A 14,777-nucleotide genomic window follows, 5' to 3' on the forward strand; every position below is an offset into this window, starting at 1 on the left:
TATCACTAGTGGTATTATGTCATCTTTCAGGATGTTTGCAGACGACTGCGTAGTATATAGGGTTATTGATAGTGATTCCGATTTTTATGCACTTCAGAGTGATTTAGACAAACTTTCAACTTGGTGTGCGAAATGGGAAATGTCGCTTAACGTTTCAAAATGTTTAAACATCACCTTTACAAGGAAACATTCACACAAGACATACGAGTACAAATTAAATAGCGTTACTTTAAGCAGGGTTACGGAATGTAAATACTTGGGAGTTTGGTTTACCTCGGATTTAAGGTGGAACAGGCATGTACAGGAGTTAAGAAAGAAGGCGGCACGAAAGTTGGGCTTCCTCCGTCGAAATTTTGGCCAATTACCTAGTAAATTGAAAGAACAGCTGTATTTTACTCACGTACGTTCGGTACTTGAGTACGCTTGCATTTGCTGGGATCCTTATACGTGTCAGTTAGTCGATTCACTGGAAAAAATTCAGAATAGGGCGGTTCGATTCGTTCTTGGTAGTTACGACAAAGACTTCAGTATTATCGAAGGCAAGCGCAGACTTAATTGGCAAGATCTAAAGGATAGAAGAAAGTGCCTCAGACTCAAATTTTTTCACAGTATTTACTATTCTAAAATAGGCATCGACAGGAACAAATATATTAAATTACCATCGTACATTTCCCGTAGAAGAGACCATGCCTTGAAACTCTATGAATTTCCTTTTAAGGGTGACACCTTGCGTTATGAATTTTTTTAGAGGGCCACGAGGGAGTGGAATGCTCTCCCGTCAAATATTGTTGGTATACAATGTAATGAAACGTTTTACCGCGCTTTGTGTGTTGAAATGAGTGTCAACTGATGTAGATATGTATATACCCCCCTGCTGTAATGCCTTCTAAGGCGATGCAGGTACTAAATAAATAAATAAATAAATAAAACGCTGGCGACACTGGCCCACTGCAAGTCGGTGCGGCAATTGCAGTCTCAAATTATTTGCCTCAATACATAGCGAAATGAAAAGACGTATACAGCTGCGCCTAAATTTTGCATTAGGGAGTATCTTAATTGTCGAGCATTTTTGTCGCTTCCTACTGCTGCTAGGTAAACGACGAAGGGCCAATGTGAAAATTCTGTATGTCCATGGTGCTGCAAGTGGGACGAAATGGGCTGAACGTTAATTCGTGATGGTCTTAGGCATATCGCACGCAGATACGGGGACACATGAAGACAAGAAGCGACCCATACGCAGTTTTCTGCGAGTGATGTGTGCTTCCTTTTTCCTGCTCTTAAGTCCTTTTCCTGCACGCATTATGCCTAAGTAACCTGCCCGAAAACTGTCCAACAAAAAATTGTTGTCCAGCATCATGATTGCTTCCGCGTATCGCGGTATTGCAGGAGAGGAAGCGCGCATACGATGACTTGACAAAAACTGTTCTCTACGTATTGGAGTGCTCCTCCACTTCGCCCCCTGAAGAAGAACAAATGCTTTATTCTCGTTCAATGTTTTCTTTTTGCAGAGTGTAAACATGCCATACCTTGGCCTCCTGCTGCGGTTTGGTGGGGATAAAGCCGAGGCGGTTGAATAAGAACAATCTCTCCTAATTAGTGGTTTTTGGTTTGGTAACAGCATTTCTAATGGATGTGCACCATTATCTTTGGAAAGTGTCGATTGTTCTGTTTCCTCAATCTAGGTCAGTTCCGCGATTTGCTCTATTCGAATGCTGCATAGCTTAAATTGACTCGCGGGATTATGGTTAAAAACATTTTGAGGGAAAGAAATGACGATAACCGTTGCTTTGTTTTGCAACCGCAACCGCGTGGTCTCATTCAGTCTGTGTTTTAGGAAAATAATTTTAATTAGCAGTAATAGGTGGAATGCACGTTTTACACCATGTCTGTTTGAGTAGTGTTAAGGTTACTTGAAAACAACAGGAACATCCAGGTTTACTGTAAATGATACTTCGGGAGACTGCGTGTGAGATTTTCCAAGGTATTGGTTTCAGGCTGCTAAGGTTTAGGAGAATGCTAGTAAGCGGTGCAGTATGGAAGCGCTACGGGTAAAAGCGGAGCCAATGCGAGCGTGGAATATTCCATCTACTGGCGCAAACAATAGCACCACAATGGAGCGCTAGGCGGCGACAAGTGGTTTTCGAGAGACAATGGATTAGTCAGAGGCAAACATTTTACTGGAGGTTTTAGGTTCCAAAGATATCTATATCAAGGACACTGGCGGAGCAGTAGTCAAGAACTGCAAGCAGTCAGAGCGGCAAAGCCGACTTACTAAAACACCATGTTTTTTATGCGGAACACTAAATGATTGCATTATCAAGGTGTCTACTTTTCTCGCTGATCGACTACGTCGCCAGCGGCATACCAGCAATCGCGGAAATTTCAGTGGCGTAGTCGCTAAATAACTAAATCGTGCTTATTACAAACTTACATACAAAATTGTGCGAAAATTTTGTAATTGCCAACTTGAAACTGACTTCGGTGCACTCTTAAAGCGGTTGCACCCTTTGGCGCGTATATTTATCCCACAACAGTAATCGTCACCTAGCTTGCTTGCGTTTCCGTTCTTTAAAACTCGGCGCTCGCTACTTTCCTTTCGAGAATGCTGTGTCACGTTCATTACGCGCAAGCCGTTTATGACTTGGAAGTGCACGGCTCGTAACGGTAAAAAAATAAATGCGGGCAAAAGACATATGGTGCATATTGTTGGACAAAATAAGCCCCAAAAGATGTACATTTCATAAGAGTGTGAAATCAGCCATGCTTTGGAGAAATCCTAAGACTACCACAACTTTGCAGATATCCATCACGAAGGTCTGCTTGAAATTGCCTTGGTCGCTCAAGTAAAGATCATCCCAAACTCTTTCAGACAGACTTTTTAAATAGAAAGCTAAGCATTTTGTCGCACAATTCAGTGGCGCTTACGTGGGAAGTGCTGCTAGACTTGGGATGTCTCTAAGCAGGCATCCAAGGAAGGTGGGAAGATGGTTAGATATAAACATAGATGATAGGTAGCTAACCATCGAATATTCTGTGAAGCACACTCAGAATGCTAACGCATTAAAAAGTCAATTTAGGACTTTCGTATTCAGGTGAAAGCACAAACTTCAAGCGCAATTTGCAAGTGCTTATAGTACTAGCGTTCATGTTTATCAGAATGCGAAATGGTGACGAAACCGACTTTTTGACACCACAGCTTCTCTATCTCCTGAGGACTCCTTGGCTTCAGTACGGATATTAAATCATGCGTGATAAACGACAAAATTGAAAGTGACTTACAGTTTTTTTTGCATTTTGTGAAATTTTCGCTGAAATTTCTTTTCAGGCTTCTGCCCGCCTAACCATGTTGCCAAAAAAGTTGGATTGGACAATGAGAAGGCAGTTTTTGTAATTGTTACGCATAAAGAGAAACACCCGATATATGCAAATTGGCTTGTGCTTCCGCCAGATTATTTCTTTTAGAGAACAACATGCATTTGCAAAGTTAATTTTGCGAAAGTGACTGCAGTCTTTCAACGGGTTGTTGACTGCGGAAAAAGAGCACATTGCTGATGAGTACACTTTTATTCAAGACACCTAACCATAGCCCCATCGGAAGTCAAGATTTTCTGATGCGTTGCAACGTTCTTCGTGTTTTTATGAGAAAATGCCTAATTGTATTGCGTATAAATTCCACCCTCCGTTGTCAAGCGGTTGCAATGTAATTACCCGGTGAATGACTGTGGACGTAATAAACGCGCCGCTGCTGCTCACAACTGTCGCTGCGTCACTGCCTTTTAATGACCAGTGCGCTTATGGCACCACCAGAACAATAGTATTCGTGGCACGACTGATCAATCGAACACTAAGCACACGCCGCCATTAAAAAGTGAGCACAGCTGCCCATGTGCCATGCACGTGCTTGTGGCTGGGTACTTGCTCAAAAGTATATGAGGTATTTGCATTTAAATGCAAATAACTCATAAGCGTTTCAGACAAGGACGAAGTGATTCTTGTGGAGGCCACTGTGCCTTCGCGCTGCAGTATTTTCAGCTTTTTCCCTAGTTTTACTGGGAGACGCCGCTTCCATTGCCATGGCAATGAATGTGGAGACGGCAGAATACCGACGCGACGCGACTACTCTGGTTGGAACCGGCCCGAGGAAGAGAAATAGCTCTCAAAATTAAGCCGACAGCGATGACTCTGATTGTATCCCTGCTCAAGCGATGATGCCTCAGATGACGTAGGCTTTGAAAGAGTGGAACACCGGAAGGCGAAGAGAAGAAATATCAGCAGATGGTCATCGTCGAGTAAGTCAACTGTCATGCCACAGTGAAGGTCATCGGCACACACAATTCTTTTTATGCCAGACACACCTGCCGACAACCTCAACGGCCTTAACTGACATGCGATTTCCGTTTCTCTGAAGGCAGAAATCAAGGACATCAGCATTAACGACCGAGACAATGTCCTAGCTATTGATGTCCACAATCAAAGTGCAGTCAATGCTTTGATGGCAGTAAAGCCCCCGGTCAACATCATTGTCCACTACCTCATTCCGCGGGAGAACAAAACCACGGGGGCTGTTGTTTATGATATTGACATATCGATCAGCGACAGAGACCTGCAAATTTTAAACAAACCTGCGGCACCTGGTGTTGCTTTACTGCAAGCTCTGCGCATGGGTAAGTCAACCTGTGTAAGGGCACATTCACACCGGCGACTTGAGGAGGTCGCGCGACCAAGTTGGTCGCTTTGCGACCTGTCGCAAATGGTCGCAAATGGTCGCCTTTCTCGAAAAGCGACCATTCTGGGCGAGTCGCTCTCTGCGCGATTTTCGAGTCGCGCGAACGTGGTCGCAAAACTGATAAACCAATCAGCGGCGCACCGGAAGTGATCTTTCGTGTGTCTACATCCGGCCTCCTCCGGCGTCGCATTCAAATTCCGCGTAGATTCTGAGAGTTCTGGCTGAGAACGATAATCTCCGGGATTGCGACTTGCGGGTCGCGCTCAGCCGGGCTTGCCGGTGTGAACATCAGTCGCCTTCGGTCGCTTTTTGATTGCGAGTCGCAAACGGTTGCGCGACCTCCTCAAGTCGCCGGTGTGAATGTGCCCTAAGGCTTGTGTTTAAAGGTGATTTTCTACCACTCTCGGCATGTGGTATGGCCTTTCGTACCCAAACCATTTCATTGCAGAAGGTGTCAACGAATTGGACACGCGAGTGTTTGCCGAAATACAACGGTATGCCCACGCTGTTCCGAAAAGCACGGCACTGACGCTTGCCGTGCTACAGAGCTCAAGTGCCCAAATTGTCAAGGCTCGCACGCTGTATCCTGAAAAGACTGCCCACGTCTAAAGAACGAGCAGAAAGCCTTGAAAAAAATGGCCAGAGAGGGACCATCACACAGAGATGATTCTGCTGCCATAAGGCGACGTCGCTCCCGGAGACAAAAGTCTACGAAATCCTCTTCCTGCTCGAGGGAGATGTCTCGTACGGCAACGCCGCCTCCTGTAGCATCTGGCTCCAGTAAGAGCACTAATGTCAACGTAAAAAAGCGGCCACGCTATTCATGCTTCATCAAGTGAGGTGTGGACACCACTGCCGAAGACATGCCATGCACCAGGGCCACAGCACATGACTCGCCACTTAAAGTCCAATGCCGCTCCAGTTGAACCAATGCGAGACAAGGATTCACAAGTAATTGCGGCGCTCAAGTCGCTCACGAATGTCATGCGTCTACTACTCACAAACATGAACACTCCGGCTGCTCGTAGCGCACTGTAAGTACTGGATGATACTTGAAAGCATCCGCATAGTACCATGGCCTGCCCCTCGCTGCTCTTCCACGAGGAAGTAAAGAAATTATCTCTACTGCAGTGGAACGCCCGAGGCCTGAAATTGAGAATTTCAGATTTTAGACACTTTGTCTTCGAAAACCGTTTTCCCCTATTCGTAATTTGCGCAGCGAATGTGCGGAATATCATACGCATTTCTGGTTATGAGGCATTCATGTCCACTACCTGTGGTGATGTGAGCAAGGTCATTGTATAAATTAGATGTGATCTGACATGTGTCTTGCACCCACTCCCACTCCACGACGACAACCAGTACGTTTAGTTAATTGTCAAAATGAAGAAGCTTAAGTTCACTCTCTTTGCTGTTTACAATGTTCCTTAAAGTTGCTTCCACTCTAAACGACAGCGTGACCAGCTATCAGCGAAGGGCGGCACTACTATTCTCACCGGAAATTGTAATGCTCACTAGCGGCTTTGGGTGAGCTTGAAGATGGACCACCAGGATAAGGAGGCTAGCCTCCTTTGCCACACATCATAACCTTTACTGCCTCAAAGAAGGTAGTCCGATATTTTTACGGGGGCTTACATGCAGCAGCTGCCTAGACTTGACCTTGGTTTCTCGGCGTCTACAAAGAAACGTGCAATGGATCCCAGACATCAAATCACATGGAAGCGACCATATTACCAAATACGAATACCAAGGCACTATTCGACTACTCCTCCACGGCCCTCCGGCAAATTGACTGGTCGCCGTTTCGGTCACACATGGAGAAAGTATGTCATCAAGGGTACCATTCTAATCTGGAGCACGAAATTCAAAAAAGCCGTGGAGGAGGCTACGTGCTGATTTCAGCCTTTCCCGAAATATGAAGAATTTGATGCCGAACTGCGGCGACTACGAGCGATTCACCAGCGGGCTGAAAGAAGATCCAGGAGAACTAAATCCATCCATGATCTCAAAGAGGCAAGGTGGATGGAAAAAAAAGATTCAAAGCCGCATTGATGCACAACAATCTCAAAGGGGGAAACGTTTCTATGAGTCATTCGAGCCACGTCAGCGCTTATCTCAGTTATGGAGAACCGTGCGTGGACTTCGTGTACCACCGCAACAGCGTGTTCCATTCGAATCTCTCGCTTTGCACTAATGCGGCAGAGAAATTGACATTGCTAAAGAATATTGCTCGACTTGCCAGCTTCCAGCCCCAACGTACACTTACACTTACGACGTGTCACTCTTGTCGCTCGGGATTCCCGCATGGGTGTAATGTTTTAGGTGGAGGAGCTTGAAGTGGCACAGGCGACTTGCAACTGCTCTTCGTCACCTCGGCTGGATGACGTTACCTATCAGCGCTCGCCAATATTGGGCAGAAAGCACGACTCATGCTGCTAAGCCAACACAATGAGTCTTGGCACAATGGCTTGGTTCCACGACAATGGAAATTCAGCCACTTGGTTGCAATTCTGAAACCTGGTAAATCACCGTTAGATTTGTCATCGTACCGCCCCATCGTTCTGGCCAATTGCATAGGGAAAATAATGGAAATAATGATTTTGACGCGCCTAGAATGGTAACTGGAAAATTACGTGTACCCCGATGATATGGCCCGCTTCCGGCGTGAGCGCTAATCCATAGATAATGTCATCGATTTGGTGACGTTTCTTCAAGGTCAAAAACGTATGAAACGACTCACTGCGGCATAAAAGGCACCTATGATAATGTTAGCGCATTGTGCCATTATGGAGGCTATAACTGAAGCGGGAATTGGTGGCCGCACTTTTCAGTGGCTGTGCAGTTATTTGACCAACAGGCATTTCTTCGTGATGATCGAGGATGGCACCACGACTAAAGACCAAGCATTACGTGGAATACCGCAAGGCGGGGTGTTGAGCCTAGCGCTCGTTCAACCTAGCGCTCGTTGGCCTAGTGAGATGCTTGCCGAACACAGTTGAAGCATCAATCTATGCTGACGACACCTGCATTTGCGCGTCTGCTGTAACACGAATGCAGGTACACGGCTACAAAAGGCAGCTACGTTAACATCACTGTACGTGCGCAAACAGACCTTAGAGCTGTCTTCAGAGAAATGCTGCCTTGTTACAATAACTCGGAAGGCAATGAAGCGTTACTCTGTAAGTGTCAATGCGCACGAAATTGCAAACCCAAGGAAACACCGCTTTTTAGGGGTAATTATCGAACGCTACCTATCATGGAGCACGCACATTTCATACATAAAGAGGTTAGTGACATTAATACATCTCCTGAAATTTCTCCGTGGAAACTCGTGGCCCGCATCGGTGCGGTCAATGCTGCAGCTTTATATCGCCTTGTTCCTCGGTATGCGCCTTCCTGTGCTGAATAAAACCTGTAAAACAAACCTCCACATAGTGCAGGGACTACAAGCTCAAGTCCTAAGGACGTGTCTCGGTCTTCCGAAGTGTGCATCCACAGCGGTGACGATTGTTATAGCTGAAGATTACCCAATATCAATGTACATGGCAAGCAACGCTCTCAGGGTGCATATTCGGCTTGTAGCCAGACTGCCTTCTCACCAACTCGCCGCTTTACCCGCCGAACGGCCACACACAATTTTCAGTCGTATAATTCTTCCCAATCGTACCTCGTTGCTATTGAACTACATGCCTGCAGCAAGACCATCCTCACCTTTACGGTGCGTGCACAAATCTGAAATACGCCTCACCATCCCAGGAATAACGAATAAAGCTAACATGCCGTCGTTTGCCCTAAAGGAGGCCACATTATGATTGTTACATATTGTGCACAGTGGCCGCGTACACGTTTACATCGATGACTCAGTCACACCTGCAAGTTCAGCTGCCGCTGTGGTGATACCAAAAAGATCCGTCAAAGTACAGCAAAAAGCGTCACATATATCATCAACGACAGCTGCTGAACTGGTAGCCCTGCGTGCGGCTCTTCATTTCCGTCAGGAGGAACCAGCCTATGCATTATCCATACTCTCTAATTCCAAGGCAGCCCTACAGAGTGTGGATCACATGAGCAGCTCGTCGAAGAGATCAGAGAAGTCCACCGTCGCATAGTTGACGAAGGACACGATGCAATATATCAGGGGCTGCGTAGTCACTGTTGGCATACGTGGCAATGATCGAGCAGACGCAGCTTCCCCATCTGCCCATGAGTGCGTCAACTGCATTGCCATTCTTCTTTCGAAAGCCGACGCAGCAGAAAAACATTCCGCACTTTCGCGTGACCTCACATTAGCTCAATGAGTTCACACGTGCATGCCTTCATACTCTGGATCCTAATTTACATTTCCGTATTCCGCCCAACCTTCCGCTTCACCCTTCTAGTGCGTCTATGGGTTTGAGTCGCATTTCCAAATGCGTATTTCCAAATTCTTATCGAAATGGCCAACAGCCTGCCTTGTGATTTCTGCGGGTGCAATGATACAATCGCGCACCTTCTTTGTGAGTTCCCTCGCTTCAACCCGCAAATCGCAGTCCTCTCAACCACGCTAAACAAACTGGACAAGCGCCCATTAACAGAATACAACATCCTTGAAAACTGACCTGCGTGTACGTCAGCGCAATCCGCTTAAAACTACTTAAAAGACACGGTACTTTCTGACAAAGTGTGCGTGTACAGTGTGGGACGAAGGATTCGATGGTTACACTGCGTAACACTAGGAACGCATTCGCAGACTGCGTGACAGTGCCCACAGACAGAAGCAGTTCGTGTGTATCATGCGTACGTACGTGTGTGTGTTGTTCGAATTTTTTTACTTTTTTTCTCTCTCCCACCTATCGCAAGCCTATGCCCCTCCCCAAGTACAGGGTAGCCAACCAGAAATAATCTCTGTTTAACCTCCTTGTCTTTCCTTAGCCTTTCTCTCTCTCTCTCTCTCTGCAAGTATTTGTGGCTAGAATTTATATGGCTGTGTTGTCTTTGGAGCAGTTGTCAAGACATACGCATGTAGCGGCTTCCTGATGTCATTGCAAACGTATACATTACCTGTGTACAACCTAGTGTGGTGGTTTTTTATGAAAGCGAACATGGCGGGCGCGTCGCCTGTGGCCAACTTGAAAATGGGGAGTTGGTCAAATGAAATTTTGGGGTGCGTCAACTTGAACTTTGGGGGCTGGAAAACTTGTAAGTTCGGAGGTGACCCAACGACCATTTGGGGGTCGGCCAGCTGGAAATTTGAGGGCAGGACAACTTAAATTTATGCGCGGGCCAACTAAAATTAGGGGGTATGCATATGCACACCTAAACAAATCCAGTGGAGTTTCTGCACACTTTCTTTCAGCACGCAACTCTGGCACTCCGTTTCACTGCGTAGCGTCACTTAACCTCACCTGATTCAGAGCGACATTGGAGAGAGCAATGCACCCAAGTGAAACTTTGGCATGGGTTTTAAGAATGGCTAGCAATTAATATATACTGCAGATAATTTCCTTTTTGACCCAACGTTGTCTTATAGATGCACGCCAGTTGCCGACAACGTACTGGTCTGCAGATATAGAAAATACTTCAACGGTCAATCCACATGGGTTGCTTCGGAAGTCATGCAAAATGACTGCACTTTGGCCATAATGATAGAGAACTACATGCTGCTGCATAACACACTGAATACTAAATGATTACCTTATCTTTGTGAAATTTTCAATGAACACTTTATCAATAACGTAAAATAGAGGAAATGAACACGAAATAAGAGAAGCAATATTGCGATTGGTGAGCTTGTTTGCCCCTTAGGAACGATCGTGTTCAAATAAAACATCAACGTTATTTTGTGCACACGTTTCCAAGGAACACTGGCGGTCATGTACACCTTGTCCTCCAGCGAAAAGAGTAGCGATAAGACATCGCGTTGGAGTGCGCGGATTCTTTTCGCGTGAGAATAGGCAGGAAGTTTACAAGATGGCACGTGTTTCACTGGAGCAACGCGATAAATTTATTGAATTAAACGTCCACGCTAGAGCCAGGGGGCTATTGCCTCACTTGCAGGAAGACCACTGAAAACAAAAAAAAGATAATCCAGCCCTTCAGGAATTACCGTTGCATAAAGGCCGTTCCGCACATGTCTATGACTCTAGCAATGAAGGAGCACCAAGACAGGGCCATCGTGGCTGCAGTGACATTGAACTCGTAAACCGGAGTCCCAGAAATGAAGCAGCAAATAGTTCTTAACGTCTGCAAGATGACTGTGAAGCGCCGCCTCGTGGAAGTAGGTCTGAAAAAGCACGTCACCTGGAGAAAACCGCTTCTTCGTGTACAAAGCTAGATGGGTGCAGTTTGCGAAGGAACACCACAGCTGGACAACCGCCGATTGGTAACGCGTCGTGTATTTCGATGAAAGCTAGTTCATGACCCGGTGAGATTAAAGTCAAATTGTGTGGCGCCCAGAAAAAAGCCGTAAGTGGCGTTTCATGTTAAAAAAGTATTGTGCCACTTTGAGAAATCTTAGCGAAAGCCCTACAAAATAATTACCTTTACTTTATAAATTGTATACATTGTAGTGTCCTAAAGGTATAAGCAAAGATGACTTAAGCAACGGCGTTAGCTTGCAGCTAAGTCACTGCCACGGGGAAAGGTTTGCTTGTGTAAACTGAACGAAAACCAGGCAAAAGAAGCGCCAAAGGTAGCCAGAAAACAACCACCGTTAAGGGTACGCACGGTTAAGCGCTTCCCTTGACACATCGTTGACGTCAAGGAAAGTTGGTCTTGCAAAGTCAGTGACTAATGATTTGGTGTCAGTGCAGGTTAAAACGCCCTTTTGTTCTTCATTTACTGGCCAGAATACTTTCAGCGCGCAGCTCCAAGTGGCGGTTCAGGAGTGGGCGTATGAAGCTTTATAACCAGAGAAACTCTTGGTCCACTAGGAATGTCCTGGATGGACATAAACTTGTCCATCCAGGACAAGTTTATGTCTTCCATCTACTGCGCTATCGTTGATATCGTGATGGCGCCCCACGTTCCTGATGGGACCTTCCCGGAAGGAGTTCACATCTCTCAGCAAGATGACTCCTCCCTTCATAAATTTAGAAAAGTCACAAGCTTTCTTCAAGATCTTGGTGGCAACGTTCTGAGGTGGCAGCCCCAGTATCCAGAACTCAACATTATTGAAAACATGTGGGGTCCCTTGAAACAAGCGCTAGCTGCCCGGGCCCTCCACGGACTCTAGGCCGGCCATCTGTGGAATGCCATAAAGGAGGAGTCGGACCAGCTGAGAACAAACGGGTCCCTACGACCGCTTTCTACGACTCCCTGCCCAGGAGGATGACGCTAGGGATACGTGCAAACGCAGACGCCACTAGGTATTGAATCCTAACGCGAAGTGAAAGATTTCATCTAAATAAATTCTGTTGGCGTTGAAAACAAGGCAAGAGGTCAGGTATTTTTTTTTCTTCTATGAATATATCTACTAAAAATAAAGTAGCTAATTAATTCTTGCAGTGCAGCGTCACGTAGTCTGAAGGGGAAGTAATGTGATGGCTCCATAATTGCCATGAGCATATTTACAAAAATACAAGCAACTGTTTCGTCTCGTCTCAAGCCCAAGTTCTGTTGGCCGTCACTGCCAGTGCGAGCTATGTCCTTGCTAGTCCGCAAAGCCGCTCTTCGAGAAGAGAGGTTACTTCTAAACAACATACCACGTTCTTATTATTGTTATTCTCTGCACAGACGCACTGCAGAAACTGCAAAAAGCCACTCAGGGAACAAGACCGGTAGCCTTTTTGTCTGGTGCAATGTGATCGTGTTACACTACTCGTGTAATTATCGTGAATCTGGCACTAGAGACTTCGAAGTATAAGATGGCCAAGTTCTCCTCCACTCTGCTTTCAATAGCTCTTCAATACGGTGGCCTTGCATAACGCTCGGTTCCCCTCTAAAACTGGCGGGAGGCAAATACACGGCGTCAAAACGGACCTCATGGAGATAGCAGCGAACTTTCTCGAGAAGCCTTCATAACTATTTCGTAGATGGCCCTATGGTCATGTGCTGTTTACTCCACGGAGGAGGAGGAGGAAGAGGAAAAACTTTATTTGCTCCAGTTGGTGAGACAGCGGTGGTAGATGTGGTCGGCCATCTTTACGGTCTTCTTCCTCATCTGCGCAGGGTCGACGCCCCTATTCCAGGGCACCACTGAGTGTGGCTACTCGGTGAGCGCGCCTTACTAGTCCATGCTGGACACCTTTGCTTCCAGGGATTATGTGGAGATCAGCACACAACTTTAAACCTGCCTGGAAGTTTTTTCAGAGATGAGAAGGTCTTTTATTCAGAAAGTCAGACGTAAGCCACGGGCAATTTATGGTCGCGTATTTCTTCGTTTGGTTTTCTTGGCTGCAAGTTTCGCGTAACTAGAAATTTTTAAGTTTTTTTTTAAAGGCTTCGTAGAGAAAGACGTAAGTAGGTGCGATGAATCACAGAAGAACCAGAGTACGCAGAATTGAAATTGATTAAGACACGAATCAACCGCTCGGGCATTAGTCACCATGTAGTAGCCTCTCCCTGTCTGTTTCTGGTGCCTGGTTCTTCCTTGCTTAGGAGGCAATGTTGTGTTTGAAGGAAACATCTTCCAATATTCATTGGAAGTCTTTCTAAACAGAGTTTTTGTAAATGACGAACAACCGCCAAAGCCAAACTATTGGGCGCGTCTGGGCACTTCCATGTTTCCAGTGCCCTCGCGTACCGAGCGCGGTTTGCTAGGAGCAGAGGCTGCGCTGCAGGTGCCGCTCCTTGTGCAACAGTCATGCGGGGGAGGGAGTCTAGAAGGCGTTTGCCAATCTGTCATTACTAGTCATTCTGGCCACCACTAGATGACGCCAAAAGCGGGCGCGCTTTCTCTCGCTACCACTGACTGGCGCACTGGGCAGCCACCACAGAGCACAGGCCACGCGCTCGCATGCTCACTCTCATCAAGGACTACCTTGTACAAAAAGGTAGCATTGTCCGTGGAGAGAGAAAATATTGCATCAATGTTTTTTTTTTCTTTTTAGAGGCAACGCCAAGCCAGCAATTGGAATGGAACATTGAAATAGCGCTTTTTGAAGACTCATACCACCAACAGCCTATTACCTCTACTAGAGCCAAGCAAGCTTATTACGAAGAGATGTTCCACTCGGTGAGGCACTGCAGTCGTGTAAGCATTGCAATTAGTAAGGCACTCAATAATTTTAAAATATGTGCTACGAGCTTTGAACCTGTTAAAAAAAGTAATTTAGCTTACAATTACTAAAAAAAGTGGTAGAACGGATTCCACGTTGAGTGTCGACGGTAATGCGTTTTAGCGATGAATCAATATAGTGACCAACGTATTGCTGCCGTAGAAAAGAGTTATGGTTGCGGCGCGCACTGTGGCGAAGCTGCTTATTTGCGCTTTCCTAAGAACAATAGGCGGCATGTAGAGGAGCCTTCGTGAAGCCAGCGCGTGGCAACCAAAATGCATAGCGTGCCCTTGCTTGCAAAAGCTCAAAAACGCGTAATGCGAACACCGGGCTTCTCCCTCGCACTATTTCTGGACACGCTGCGCCATCTAGACGTGCTGCCGTGAAGTCCGCGCGCGCCTTCGAGATGAGAAGCGTGTTGCACCAGTGCCTGCGAAGGCTGATAACTATTCTCTCAATTGCCGCACACCTGGGGGTACATACTAAGTGTGCAAGTTAGGGAGATATTCATTGAAGAGCAGTACATACCGAGTGAATGAATAGAGCGGCTCACTAAAGCTGTGACGTGAGAGAAGTTCACCGAAAAGTGACGCACGCACAGTCCATTTGTGGCGCAGCAAGCGAAGCGTCGGCTTGCTGCCCTTCAGGAACACGTATGAAGTGGCTTCGGTTGCGCCGACCATCGGTGCATTCCCCAAAGCAATGACCTAGTTGCCCCAGTTTCCTTCAAATACGTTCATCGAAGAGTGGAATCCGCTAAAGAGCGATACATAAAGGGACGCATGCCCGCATGCAGTAGGTCCGTTGAAGAGTGGCCCCCAAGCTATGTACACATAGCTACATACTCAGTAAAC

General features: G+C 46.3%; 1 protein-coding gene across 4 annotated transcripts in view; it reads left to right on the forward strand.

The window, feature by feature from the left end:
• Nucleotides 1–14,777, forward strand: part of LOC135896986 (uncharacterized) — a 172,952-nt gene that overhangs the window by 72,620 nt on the left and 85,555 nt on the right. For 3 of the 4 annotated variants that reach the window (XM_070522531.1, XM_070522532.1, XM_070522529.1), the window contains exon 2: nt 13,756–13,880. The exons of the other annotated variant lie outside the window; for it this stretch is intronic. The gene's annotated coding sequence lies outside the window, so the exon portion shown is untranslated. The remainder of the gene's footprint in view (nt 1–13,755; nt 13,881–14,777) is intronic. 4 annotated transcript variants of the gene reach the window in all.

The sequence above is a fragment of the Dermacentor albipictus genome, chromosome 7 (genome assembly GCF_038994185.2).
Source record: "Dermacentor albipictus isolate Rhodes 1998 colony chromosome 7, USDA_Dalb.pri_finalv2, whole genome shotgun sequence".
Lineage (NCBI taxonomy): Eukaryota > Metazoa > Arthropoda > Arachnida > Ixodida > Ixodidae > Dermacentor > Dermacentor albipictus.